A 14,819-nucleotide genomic window follows, 5' to 3' on the forward strand; every position below is an offset into this window, starting at 1 on the left:
TAAAAGAGCATTTAAATATTGTTATGCATGAACTGAACACGTATTTGCAGAAAAAATGAGAACTGATGTATTTTGTGAAGAAAAACTCAATGCCAGTTTTAGTATTAATACCAATTCGCAGCAGTGCAATTGTGATGTCATTCAGTAGTAGGAAAAACTCATTGACGACAAATTATGTTTATCTCTTTCTTGTTTTTCAAGTATAGGATTTTTCTGTATTTGTAATCTAATTTGTATCAACAACTTAGATTTTGTATAGAATGCATAGCGAATAAATTTAGTTAAGTTCAAGATACAAACCTGGTGAGTACCTACACTTCATTCATTATGCACTGGCGAAGATACAGTTGGTCCGCGGTTGTAGTTTAACACTGATAAAAAAATCAACGCAAGTTATGAAACGGAAATTTAAATCATAAAATAATAAACCTTATACTGACATAGGTTACACATCTCAAAGAAAAAGTCTTGTGGTACAAATCGTTTTAAAGGTTGAATAAATCGAGTGTTTTCTTTACTTATTTCTCATTTGCATACAGGGTGCATAATTCATTGGTTTATATGAGCAAAAATTATAAATATTAACATTCTTTTGTAATTCTAGAATTTAATTAATTCAGTAATAATACAGTCATTTTAAACCTTTTCCTTAAATATGGTCTCATGTGTCAACGTAATGGTCTGGCATATGAGTATAACTTAAGGCAAGATTGTTTTAAATATTTTATTGTGGCATTTTGGTAATTTTATAAAAATATTTCAAATGTTGACCTATCATTTAGTACTTGTATTCTGTGAATTTGATTGTTCGTTGTTGTTTAATGTAAAAAAACACTCACAAACGTTATACCAATCTAAAATGTTTTTACCTTTTAAATCTTTTGAACATTTTCATTTAAGCTTCATTTTTTCTACATTAGTTTCCAATACTTCATACAGTTTATATTCAAATGTACTTTTGAAATTCTTATCATAATGAAATAACATGAAAAATGAGCGGATACACGCGCCGTTCTTAATGACATATTTTGAAATGGAGCATTAATGAATAATTAACTGATGTTCTCATTAAAAGTTCAAAAGGTGATAACCTTATCAGGGTTGTTCGAATTCTTCACTGACATGCTGCGCTTATGGAAAAGCCTCTGTTTTTACCATGTTACATTTTTAATGAATTTTTCGATGTGATCTTTAAACTTGCTTCATATATACGATATGATATATAATACAACCCTCGAAGCTCAAACTAAGTGCTACATTTCATTTTACACAAACATCCCATTGAAAGGTACGCAATACAGCAGCTGAAGAAAGGGATATATTTCTTAACAAACCAACACTAATTCACCCTATAGATTACATGTTTTAACTATATCCTAAAATCGGAAATCACTATACAGAACATTCAGACGCACCCCAAATATGGTGTGTTATTCCATAAATCATAACATAATCCTTGCAAACTTAGTAACTTAGACCCTAAAGATTTATTGAGCTACACGATGAAATACTCAGTGACTCTCGTTGAACCCAGCGTTCTGCAGAATGTAGCAGGGATTTTCTGCATGGAATTATACTATTATAGAAAATAATAATTCTAAAATTGCAACACATCGAAGCAGAAATGACAAGATGTTATTTAATGATATGGTTTAAAGACTAGAGAGAATGTGAATGTATATACAGCAATAATTGTAGTATATATTTTGCCAGCACTGTCTTCACGAAAGGGTTTCGCTAATTGTCAACAAATTGGTTGCTCTGATTTATCTATACCTGTATTTAACTACAATGACCTTGAAGACTTGGTGGAAAGAACTTTCTACGTTCTTCCTTACAAATTATGTTAAATGTCATTTTTGGTCAGCGTTGGGAAGCACAATATCGACATAGTACCAGCACGTTTAGGTAACGAACTATTTTCTCGACATTTAACGAAGGGGTGCGTGACAGTGAATTTAAAGAACAGAGACGCACTGTCGGTGAAGATATAAAAACACGAAGACACAATGATCCATTTGTATCCTTGGGACGTTAATCTGAATATGCAGAACAGCATTTCCTGCGGAATAATAGAATAATGGGCTTTAGTCAATTACCTAAGATAATTTGTAAACGTATGCGTAAACGAGTTACATACCTAGTTGTTTTACATTTAGTTTGAAATGAAAAGCATTTAATCATACGTTTTATATTTCGAAGCAGATGTATGACAACTTATAAAAAAACTATACCTTTTAATATCAAATGAAAATAGCTAATCAATTTGGTTTCGAAATAAGGATATAAAACGCAGTTTTTTTAAAGCAGCGCACTTAAGTCTTTTAAAATGTTCTTTTCCCTGTCAAAATAAAACTGTAGATTACATTTGATGAAATAATGAAATCTAAGTTGATCGTTTTCTTTGTTTACAAAAGTTTAACTACTATGTCATTTAACACAAATACTTTGTGAAAAATGTTTTACATATCTGTCCTCACACAATGTTCTCAATAGTAACTTCATTGTCTTTTTTCAGATCTTTCCTTATTATTTGGAGAACGTATATGTTCAGGGATGCGAACGATGAATACTTTATTCATACGATATTATCAATTATTAAAATGTTTCACGTTGAGATGCAGTTGGAAAACCATTATAAATGTGGACAATAACACAGTCTTCAGCTGACACATGTAGGCGTTTATAGATCTGTGAAGCACATCGAAGCAGAAATGACATAACATTATTGATAATCAGCTTTGTTATATGGCTTGAGATGTGAGGTTATTTTGCATTACATATGACAAATACATTAATAACAAAACCAAATCTTACGTTGTGATTCCTAAAACGGATGGGATGCGTACCGTAACACCTATGGAGTGACGATCATGATGCTATATTTGAATTATTCCTGTCAAGATTAATTTGTTACGGTTTAAAATAAAATTAATGTAGGATTTCAACCTACTCCATTGAAGAACGACTTTTTATGCGAATAATTTGTATTCATAAGTGATTATCTTGATGTGTTGGGCAGAACAAAGTTATAATGAACTCAAAATAAGAAGACTTATTGTCAAGAAAATTTAATACATAAAATTACTTTTGCGTTGCCTAGGGGCCTGAATAAAGTAAACTAAGCTGTAAATTACATTTGCACTGTGAAAAAGATAAACATTTAGAGTACGTAAAAAAAAAATCTATTTTCTAAATATTTTAAAATGTATTTATTAATAAGATAAAGGAGAAAGGAAAAGTTATGAGATAAATGGTGTTTGACAGAGAAATACGTTCATTTAAAATTACCGAGTTTAAATGGAGGCACTTTATCAGCACAATCTGAAGTCAAAATTATCAAACATACATGAATGATTGTAGCAAGATTTTTCACGTTTAAGGAAAGAAATTTTCCTTATTAAAAAAAGTACAAATGTAAAGAAGAAACTAAAAAATTAAATCGGACATATTAACAAGACACATATATGGTTTGCAACACATATTTTATATTTATCAATGATTGCAAAAGAAGCTAATAGTATTTTGTATGTTCTGTAAATGACTAAATGTATAATATCTTCAACAAATATATTATATGAATGTAATTTTCATAAAGATATGAATGCAATGATAAAGATCTAAAGGAAATAGCTAGGTTTCAAGGACGCAGCTTCTCCTTGAAACCATACCCTACAGGCGTGTATGGTATGGTGGTGTAAATAGTTTGCATTCACACAAATATACCTAGACAATGTAAACTGATTAGACAGAAACGAATCGAACAAATAAAGGAACACTGTGAAGCAGTGGCAAATACCACTGGTGGATTTAAACCGTTCATGGTACGCATCAAACCTCTCATTTAACCCAAAACATGTTTCAAAGTCGCAGGGCAGTGTAAAAAAAATATTCAAGCAAGGTGAATCTCTAAAACACGCAAAGGTAACAAAAGACAGGATATGTTAAACAGAAAAAGGAACGAACCTAAAGAAATGCATGTATATAATCAATGCTTTTGCAAAACGTAGAGCAACAAGCTGAACACTCGAAGGACCATAGGACAGGTATCAAAACACATTAGTCGCTGTGGGCTTTAGGAACTGTTTATCATTGAAGCAAGGAATGCAAACAGGGAAAAAGTTGCAGACACAGTTTGGCACAGTTTGACTGAAACTGATATTGAGAGGTCATGAAAAGTGTAACATCCCACACGCCTTAGCAACGGCTAAAATGGAATTCTGTTATAGTAAAATTGAATGGAATCCATCATCCGAATGATATAGAATAGTCAAAATACGGGGATACATGTAAAATCCGCCTTTCGTCACTTAATGTCTGCTACTTAAATTAACTTTGTTTAACTATATATGCTGAACATAAATTAATTATGTATGGTATCAGATATAAAACACAATTACTAGAAAATTAACATAAAATTGTAATGTGTTATAGATATACCGGGAAAATCATGTTTATTGTTTAGTACTAAGCTATCATCATAAAGTAGAAGTACTTTCATTTTGTTTTGCATTCTACATGGGCTCTGAGTTGTGAGCTTAACAGATTAGCGGCATTTACAGCTTATTTGACAAAAATTGGAAGTCAATGATCTGCAATTGACATCGAAACAGGCCTTTTCATATACGTGCTCATGGCAAAGTATACGTGCCAGAAGCGTAGTAGTCATGACAAAGCGTCTATCATGTGAAGCTGGATTAAACACTAACGCTGGATAGATGAAAAATACAGATGCGTGTTGACTAAAAGTCTCAGAGGAAATACTGGATTTGACAAATTAGGCTAAATGAAATTACTTATAGACATGTATAAACAGTCGATGGTTTAACAACCCAGTGCCAAAGCCATTTGAAATGTTCACCTTACGCTCCAGTAGACTAGTCCTGTTACATGATGGCTGAAGATACAAATTCTTGTAATTTTAGAATCTTGGGTATCATACAGAGTGTAAGACGCATAGACGCATTATTTTAAGACTCCGGTTACCATAATCCAACACACCTGGTTCGATTCCCGAACAGCTTGGTCTGCTTTGCTTAACAGGTGTTTATGGTGGTCATTCATGTTCATTTGGGAGAATCTCATACTTAAACGGAAGACTAGGTCTCCCAACAATAATTAAAAGCACAACAACTTTACTTCAACTAGAGCCATCATATTATTATTATTATTATTATTCATATCGGGCAAATGCCCACATAGTGATAAATTTATTACAATTAGCACTATGAATTGTCACTTATTTAATCAGCCAGTGTCAATATGCATATTTCAATAAATCTGCGGTACCAGATAGGCGACAGATAGATCAGCTTATTTCGATAGATCTTCCGCGGTACCATATAGTCGACAGATAGATCAAGTCCTTAGAACACTGTTTTCGAATTAAACGTCTGTCCCTGCATTGTGTAAAACTTCCTATAATTTGTCCTGCTGTCGTTTTGGAGATATGTGACCGCTAAGTAATTCTGAAGCCGCGATAGTAACACAACAAAGCACAGCTGACTGGCGCGTAGCGGAAAACTCAAGCTTAAGGTGTTATGTGAGAAACGAAGTATAAAAACTATTTTAAGCCATCCCTGATTTGCTTGACCCAGTGGACTAATATGGTAAGTTATTAAAGTGTTACCCAACACACAAGATTTGTTACACCATGCACTAACGTACTACACCATGTATGGACGTGTTACACAATGAACGGACGCGCTACACCATGCGCTAACGTGCGACACCATGCACTAACGTGCTATACATACACTAACGTGCAACACCACGCACTAACGTGCTACACCATGCACTAACGTGCTACACATGCACTGACGTGCTACACAACGCACTACATCATGCACTAACGTGCTACACCACACACTACACCATGCACTGAGGTGCTACACCACACACTACACCATGCACTGACGTGCTACACCATGCACTAACGTTCTACACCATGCACTTACGTGCTACACCACACACTAACGTGCTACACATGCACTGACGTGCTACACCACGCACTACACCATGCACTAACGTGCTACACCATGCACTTACGTGCTATACCATGCACTAACGTTCTACACCACGCACTTACGTGCTACACCATGCACTAACGTGCTACACATGACTGACGTGCTAACACACGCACTACATCATGCACTAACGTGTAACTGCACTACATGTCACACGCACGAACCATGCACTAACGTTCTACACCATGCACTTACGTGCTACACTATGCACTAACGTGCTACACATGCACTGACGTGCTACACCACGCACTACACATGTACTAAACGTGCTTACACATGCACTAACGTGCTCATGCACTGAGTGCCACAAACGCCACTAATCAGCATTACTGGTACACCACACATTACACCATGCACTGAGTGCTTACAACATGCACTGTCGTGCTACACCACGCCTACACATGCACTAACGTGCTACACATTTCACTAACGTGCTTACATGAATAACGTGTACACAACGCACTAAATTCTGCACTTACGTGCTACACACACATTATACACATGCACTTACGTGATCACCAGCATAACGTGTACACATGACTGCGTGCCTACACACGCATACACCATGCCTATAAGTTTAACCATGCACTAACGTTTACACCACGCATTACGTGCTACACATGCCTAACGTGCTACACCATGCACATACGTGCTACACCACGCACTAACGTGCTACACCACACACTTACGTGTTACACCACGCATTAGCTACATCATGCGCTGACGTGCTATACATATACTGACGTGCAACACCACGCACTTACGTTCTACACCATGCACTAACGTGCTACACATGCACTGACGTGCTACACCACGCACTATACCATGCACTAACGTGCTACACCACACACTACACCATGCACTGACGTGCTACACCATGCACTAACGTGCTACACCACACACTTACGTGTTACACCACGCATTAGCTACATCATGCGCTGACGTGCTATACATATACTAACGTGCAACACCACGCACTTACGTGCTACACCATGCACTAACGTGCTACACATGCACTGACGTGCTACACCACGCACTACACCATGCACTAACGTGCTACACCACACACTACACCATGCACTGACGTGCTACACCATGCACTAACGTTCTACACCATGCACTTACGTGCTACACCACGCACTAACGTGCTACACATGCACTGACGTGCTACACCAGGCACTACACCATGCACTAACGTACTACACCATGCACTGACGTGCTACACCATGCACTAACGTTCTACACCATGCACTAACGTGCTACACCATGCACTTACGTGCTACACCACGCACTAACGTGTTACACCACAAACTAGCGTGTTACACATGCACCAACCGGCTGCAGGGACCCCCGAAACATTAGCCAAACAACAAGCATTACTTGAGGTACACCAAAATAAATTTTGTTGTACGCGGTGACAAGGGAGGCTTAAAATAAGTTCACTTTAACACGTTTTATGGTAAAAGATTTACTAAGATCATCAGTTTTAATGAATTTCGAATAGCTGGAAAATACATGCAACTGTAAAGCTAGAATTTCCGCTGGGCTTCACTTAGCGACTGAGTAAATAGAATACAGAACTTTGTCCACTGTTTGCAGATCACTTATATATGATGTACAGATAGACCGTTCCACTACATTTGTTGATACTCTTGTCCTCCATTAATTTTAAGCCCTTGACTTGTGTAATGCTTATTCTCCGGAGCTTGATTCCTCTGTCATGGGAGCTGTGAAGTATTTTGACCTCTTAAATTCATCTTGGCTCTGAAATGCAGATAAAATCTGCCGCAGTACTCTAGTAAATACTCAAAAACAGTAAACATTTTTTTTTACAATATATAAATGAGGTTTTCGATATTCACAAACAAAAAATAGCGTTATAGATACAAGTGTAATAATAAAGGTGTGGTGGGTGGGAACTGTGCTAGTCAGGCATTGGCTCGTGAAAGAGGGTGATTATGACGTCATTATTGATAATGACGACACATTCGGTAATCATCGGCAGTTTCCGTCGTATTCGCTAAAGCTGAAGTGTTATTCTTATAGTAAAATATATTTCATTTATTTATGTACTTATTTATTTATTTAACTTTTGACGATTAATATCTAATCAAGACGAATATCCGTCGCTAAAATAAACCGGGTTATTTCTGAGTAATAACCCTAAATATTTCATAAGTTTCATCAAACAGAGTATAGGACGCATATACGCAATATTTCATAAGTTCTATCAAACAGAGTATAAGACACATATAGGCAATATTTCATAAGTTCTATCAAACAGAGTATAAGACGCATATACGCAATATTTCATAAGTTCTGTAGGCAAATGTCCGTGTATGTGATACTCGCATACCGTATTGCGTAAATAAATTGCATCTCTGTATTCCCCGTTTGTACTAGTTAGATTCACCAAGTACTTGCTGTACAACGAAAATCAAAATCTTCATTTTGTTTGTAATATGAATCAATTGTAATACTGTTCACATTGTTTTTCATTTACAGTTCGATCTTTTGAAGTAATGTATCGTTGCGTTTAACGTTGACGTACCTTCAGTGTAATCGTTCTTGTCTCATATTTCACTATATTGTACACTTTCAATAAAGAAAAAACACGCAATGTTTATATATTCCTTAATCAACCCTTTAAATACAAATTGAATTTACTGAAAAGGATAATCAGAGTAGAGCCCTTCGTGTAAATTTGAAGAGTGACGTTAATGGATAAAATCTGTTCTTCCATCATATAGCATCGAAGCCGAACTGACAAAATAACATTGATAAAGTGTTTTGCTGATAATGGAGTCTGGGAAATGTAATAGCCATAATTATAAAGGTACATGGGAAATGATTATACAACTCAGATCAAATCCTTTGGGACCTTACTCCTAAGATAAGACCTCCTGTGACAACATTTCTGATATTAGATGACAGTTTCCAATATTTTGTTAACATTATGTGCAGATAAATTTAAAATACGGGTAGGATGTGCTAACGAATGTTATTTTTTGATGCTGAAATGTAAGCATCTAGTCAATGAAATTAGAAGGGAGACGTATTTACGGCACTGATATAAAACAACATTTGGCATCTGCCGAATACGACCATTACACACATAAATATTTAAATATAAAACTCAAATTATTCCGACGGCAATGGATTTTCTGATTAAAAAAAGAAAGGGACAGCACTTAGTTGTGTATGAAAATAATTATATTCATGTATGTTGCAAAGAAACATGCATACGTTTCAAACCAATAATGTTTACGTTAAATAGGAATATTGCCACCACAGTATCATTATTAAAATTTAAAGCCATTACAGGCTGAACATTAAGTAATGGCTTTATATTTGATATATATAATGCCGGACAACAGCATGTTTTAAGACATCCAGTATGTAAACATTTCTCAGTGCTATCCTGTGGGATCATCGAGTCCGTTCATTTACTTAATAGAAATCCGCTTTAGCTGGGAGGCTATGTCACACCCTATATGGCTCCCCTTTGGGTATAGCTCCCCAGTGAGCGTTGCCGTACACTGCTGGATGCACATGCCATTAAAAGGGTCATGAAATTGGCCTTAATTTTTTCAAATGTTTTTAATAGAGTTTTAACAGGTCACCATTAAAATTCACCCATTACTTCTTACTATTTAATGGGATTTTCATGACCATAGTTTTAATGCCATATATTAAAAGCCATGAAATAAGTATATTAAAACCCTGGTAAAATATACCTTGTTAAAATGACTTTGGTGGCCATGAAAAGCTGCTTAAAATAGACCATTAAAATAAGTTAATTGGCTCCTGAAAACTCCATGAAAATTTTTAACTGGCATGAAATTAATGTGCCATTAGAAAAGTTATTTATTTTATTTATTTTATTTGGGTTTTACGGCGCACGAACACAGTATAGGTTATATGGCGCCAAACAGGACTACAAATTTTGGTTCCACATCCCATTTACATTGTAATAAAAAAACATGAGGTATGGAAAAGTACCCCTTAATTCCACATTAATTAGTAAATACTAATGGGACCATTAATTTTTTTAATACTCTGTTTATGGTCGTTAATTATTAAAAATTGATTAATGGTCACATTAAATATGTCAGATTTAATTTAAATGAGTTCGTAATAGTTTAATGGTATGTCAAATTAAGGGCCATGAAAATTTACCATCAGAATTAGACATCTTAAGATAATCAACTTCATATTGATATTTGCCTTATTGATTTAAACTACGTATTTCTACACACGTAACAGTATCCATACATTTGTACTGTTATGTAAAATGCTAGAAGAATATTTGATTCATCTTTTATTATTTTGTAATGTAAACACATGTAACAGCCTCGTACAAACATTTGTCATATTGTATCCTCATTCTATCATATGTTCATATGAAATGAGAAAATAAATGGATATTGTATTGTATTGTGTTGTACTGAAAAGGGTTTACAGGTACCGGTTAAATATATCAAGTGACCATGTGGGTAGTTTTAACTATTCAACATTTTTATATTGACAAACATTCTGACCAAGTTTTATTGGTACAGACATTAGGCGTCAGGTGTATTCAAAAAGCAACTGTTGATGACAATGTCAGCGTACAATGGGCGATCACAATTTAGCTCTCCTTCAGTACTTTGTGCTCGGGTGTATGCACTTAAACAGCTAAGAGCGAATGTTTGAGGGATTGCATTACAAGTAGCTCCCCCCAATCAAGTGTACCACACTCTTTGATTCATTGAAACGAGAAGCCATTGATCTGCCCATGTCCCAAATGAATTTCAGTCAGACTGTAAATATTCACAATCCTGTGTACTGTTCACTTCTCTATAAACCTTAGTTTCTACTCAAGGATTGGAAAATTTGAAAATCTAAACTTGTCTGAACACATTTTATAATGTAAATTCCTTACCCCACACACTTTCTTATACAAATGCTGATTATTTGGACAGGAAAAACAAAAAACAAAAAAAGTGGCATGCATCAATACGTATTTACCCTCACCAAAATAATGTTGATTGATGTTATCAAATAAATTAATATGTTTTCATCCCACTTTCATTGAAATAAGTCCGATCTTTTGTAGGAACACAATTTGGCAAACATTTGAAAAAAATGGCGTAACTGCATAAAGCGGAAATAACTTTAATGCAACTAAATATAACATCATGATATATTATAGATGATGTGTGCGTAGTATGTATTTATTGTGATTTAAGTCCATTCTAGAACAATATGGGACTGGAATTATAAGCATTCAATGGGACGAGTGCAAGCCAAAAACAAAAAAATATATAAATTTTGTGATTCTGAAAATATTCAAATCACATTTTACAGAATGAAGAATTTAATGGGCACCAAATTGCTGTTAAATGCCATTAAGTTTACTCTTAAATGAAATCGTATAGAAGCTGAACATTTAATGGGCATTAAATCAAAATTAAGGGCCATGAATAATCCTGTTAAATTCAAAATATACAGAATTTCACTATTTTTTCAAAGCCATTAACGTTTTAAGCTCCCAAACTAAATTTTTAACGGCATGATTCATGGTCAAAAATGAGTGTTTTAATGGTATTTTAACATGTAACCCATTAATATTGTGAAACCTATTAAATAAAGTGATGCAAGAATTAATGGGGTAAATTAACGGTTTTTATTTTACAGGGTTTTAAACCATGTTTAATGCTATGTGCAGCCAGTAGTGACATATAGCACGTAAACATGGATTAAAATGCTATAACCGTACTTAAAATTAATAAAAAAACCCTGAGTATGTGGCGAAGTGGTTTTATTCATATAACTTGATCCCCACTTTGGGAAGCGGGGAAGGCATACAGATTCGTGCGAACGAATGAGTAAGAGAACGAGCGTACGTAGGTGCGTACGTCCCGAAAATGGATACCATTTGATTGACAATCACCAAACTTTGCATACATGATAATTGGCAAGTGAAGTTAGGCACCTTGGTTTTAATTTCAGTATCTGGTCTGGCACTTGTGACCATTGATTTAGTCCAAATTCATACTTGATCGTACTCTAACAGGCATTGATTTTCTGAACTATGTGAAAGAGTCAACATGTAAATTAGGTGTAAGTGACGATTTTTTTTTTTGTATCGGAGCAGAAACTGCAGAATTACAACCCTTGACGAAATAACGTAATTGACCCAAACACCAACACTGTACAGAAGTATTGATTGGCAAATAGTGGTTAAGTTACGACCCTTATATTAGATTGTGAAATATTGTGACACAAACTGGTCGTTAAAAACTATTATAAAAAACTATATATAGTCACCATCTTAACACACATTTCATGTAGACTCAAAGGCGAATATCAAAACTTGTGTTCTGTGAAAAAGCGACAAAGTTTGTACATCCGTATCGACAGAGTTCTAGTTTTTTATGTGTTGTAGCCTCTGATAAAACAACCTGATTGTGTGTTTGCACATGAATGACGCGGTTACCTATTTTGAACGAACATGCGATGATGCATTTACGATGACACGATGTTTTAACGATAACTTAAATTTTCTTCTCTGTAAATGCGAAAACATTGTCTTACAGACAAATGTCTTGCCACATTGGCCATGACCTCCAGGTTTAGACAATCAATTGCCGGTAGCTAGCTCGGCATTCATTTATTACTAAGAAATATTAAATGTCGATTGCTAAACTCGGCATTCCACATCTGTATTATATATAAAGTCGGAATGCCGACGATCGAGCTTAATATTGCAGCTCGGCTTTCGTTTTTCTCTGTATAAATGTGAATGCCGATAACCAAAGCCAGAGCCAGCTCCACGAAGAATGCGAATCCGGACTATTCTATATTTCAAGTTGCTGTTTAGAAATTTATCTCAATATCTTAAATATATTAGCGAATAAATATATTAGCGACTACGTGGTCTATGTTGCATAATGTGACAGGGGAGCTATATACGGAACAGAGCCACAAGTGTTCCATGTATAGCTCCATTTTTTGGAAGGGAGCTATATATGGAGACTATGTGCTCCAGATACAGCTCCAAGATGAGCTATATCCGATGGGAGCCATATAGGGTGTGACAGGGCTGCTCTACATTTCATTTTCTCTCGTGAACAGACTCAGACAAACCGAGTCTGCTATTATTTAGCTTGGTAGCGTTTATGGTACCGGTTCCAAAGGATCTTCTTATAAATTTTATAAGCCGATATTAATATATTAATTTGTCGAATCCGAAAAATAAGTATCGTGTCCTACAAAAATGTATACACATGTATTGTACTTCGCTACTCGCTCCGGTCTTAGTCACTAACAATCCCGCGGACTTCTGCAAACGTTAACACACACAAAAAAACGTCTATTATCCCTACAATCACAACAGCAATCTTTAAATGTCGTGTGGCGGTTGTAAAAAGTCTCCCCGTACTTGGATTCAGTGTTGTTATATTTTCTGGTCCTTTGGGATCATGGAGTTCATTCAACATATGTGTAATAGAGTTCCGCTTAAGCCGGTGCTAGGGAGCGTGTGAGGTGGTGCACATTTCATTACCTCTCACGAACAGACTCAATCAAACCGAGTCTGCTATTATTTTTCTTGGTTGCATTCTTTGCTTCCAAAGTATCATTTTACAGATTTTATTTACAAAAACCACACAGCAAGCATGCACGTTTAATAAATAGACAACAAATGCCAACAAAACACATAATGGAACACAGCTGGGAACGGCCAGTGGCAAAATCACCACAGGAGAGCTTCAGTCGGTTAAAATGTGCTAAAATATCACGCTTAATCCTCACATTGTTCAAAAACTACAGGACAGTGTAAATTAAAAGTTATTCCCGCCAGGTGAATCGCGTACATACAAATTCGTTTTTAAAACATAGTTATGCTCCTGTAAACATATATATAAAAGAAAATATTAAGTACCAAATACACATGTAGAAAGCAAGGGAGAAACGCCATAAAGCGCTCGACGTAAGAGGCCAGAAGACAATTATAGAAGTAGCTAGGTCACATTGGGTTTGAGAACTTGTTGCAGTCTTCCACATGTCCTTAGATCAATTAAAAGAAAAAAAAACGTAGCTTCCAACTATTAAAGGACTGAACAACAAATTTCGATGTGTCTCAAACTATTCGGTCATATTATTTTTCTTTTCCGAAACGTTTCTATGAACCGGAATCTTACACAATTTGTAAATGACGTTTTAATAAACCTTGCTGTAGACGCTAAAAAACTTTAAAACAAAAGCAGAATTCCGATAAAAGCAACTAATATGATTGCGGTAGCCCTGTTGAATGTGTTTTTTGCGATATATTGCTTGCGTTCAGTTGAAGTCATGACGACACAATTTAACGTAAAATATAGATCCCGTAAAACGTTGTGATTTAATTAAAGTCCCTTTACACACGTTTTCTGACAATATACGATACAGGAACATATATATGTGACAAATCGTCCAGTCAAACTAATAACCGTTGCAACTTTGAAAGTAAAATTCATACTAAAACCGATTTACTTTACCCTCTACCTAAGTGTGAATATAACACAAACATAGCATCTAATGTACTGTTTAACACGTGCAAAACACACGCAAACTTGTCTTTCTGTTATGACCAAATTAACTCTGGTTTCGTGTTTGGAATTTTGCCTGTGTCAAGCCGAAGAAAGTATACACTGTTGCGTTTCTGTCTCTTTTGCATGCTATTGACAAGACCTTTAAGCGTCCTGGAAATATGATTTCCAAGGTTACTTTAAACATCCTCACAGCTGTTCCATGGGAGTTGGGTATTTG

This window comes from Mercenaria mercenaria, chromosome 2, assembly GCF_021730395.1.
Source record: "Mercenaria mercenaria strain notata chromosome 2, MADL_Memer_1, whole genome shotgun sequence".
Classification (NCBI taxonomy): domain Eukaryota; kingdom Metazoa; phylum Mollusca; class Bivalvia; order Venerida; family Veneridae; genus Mercenaria; species Mercenaria mercenaria.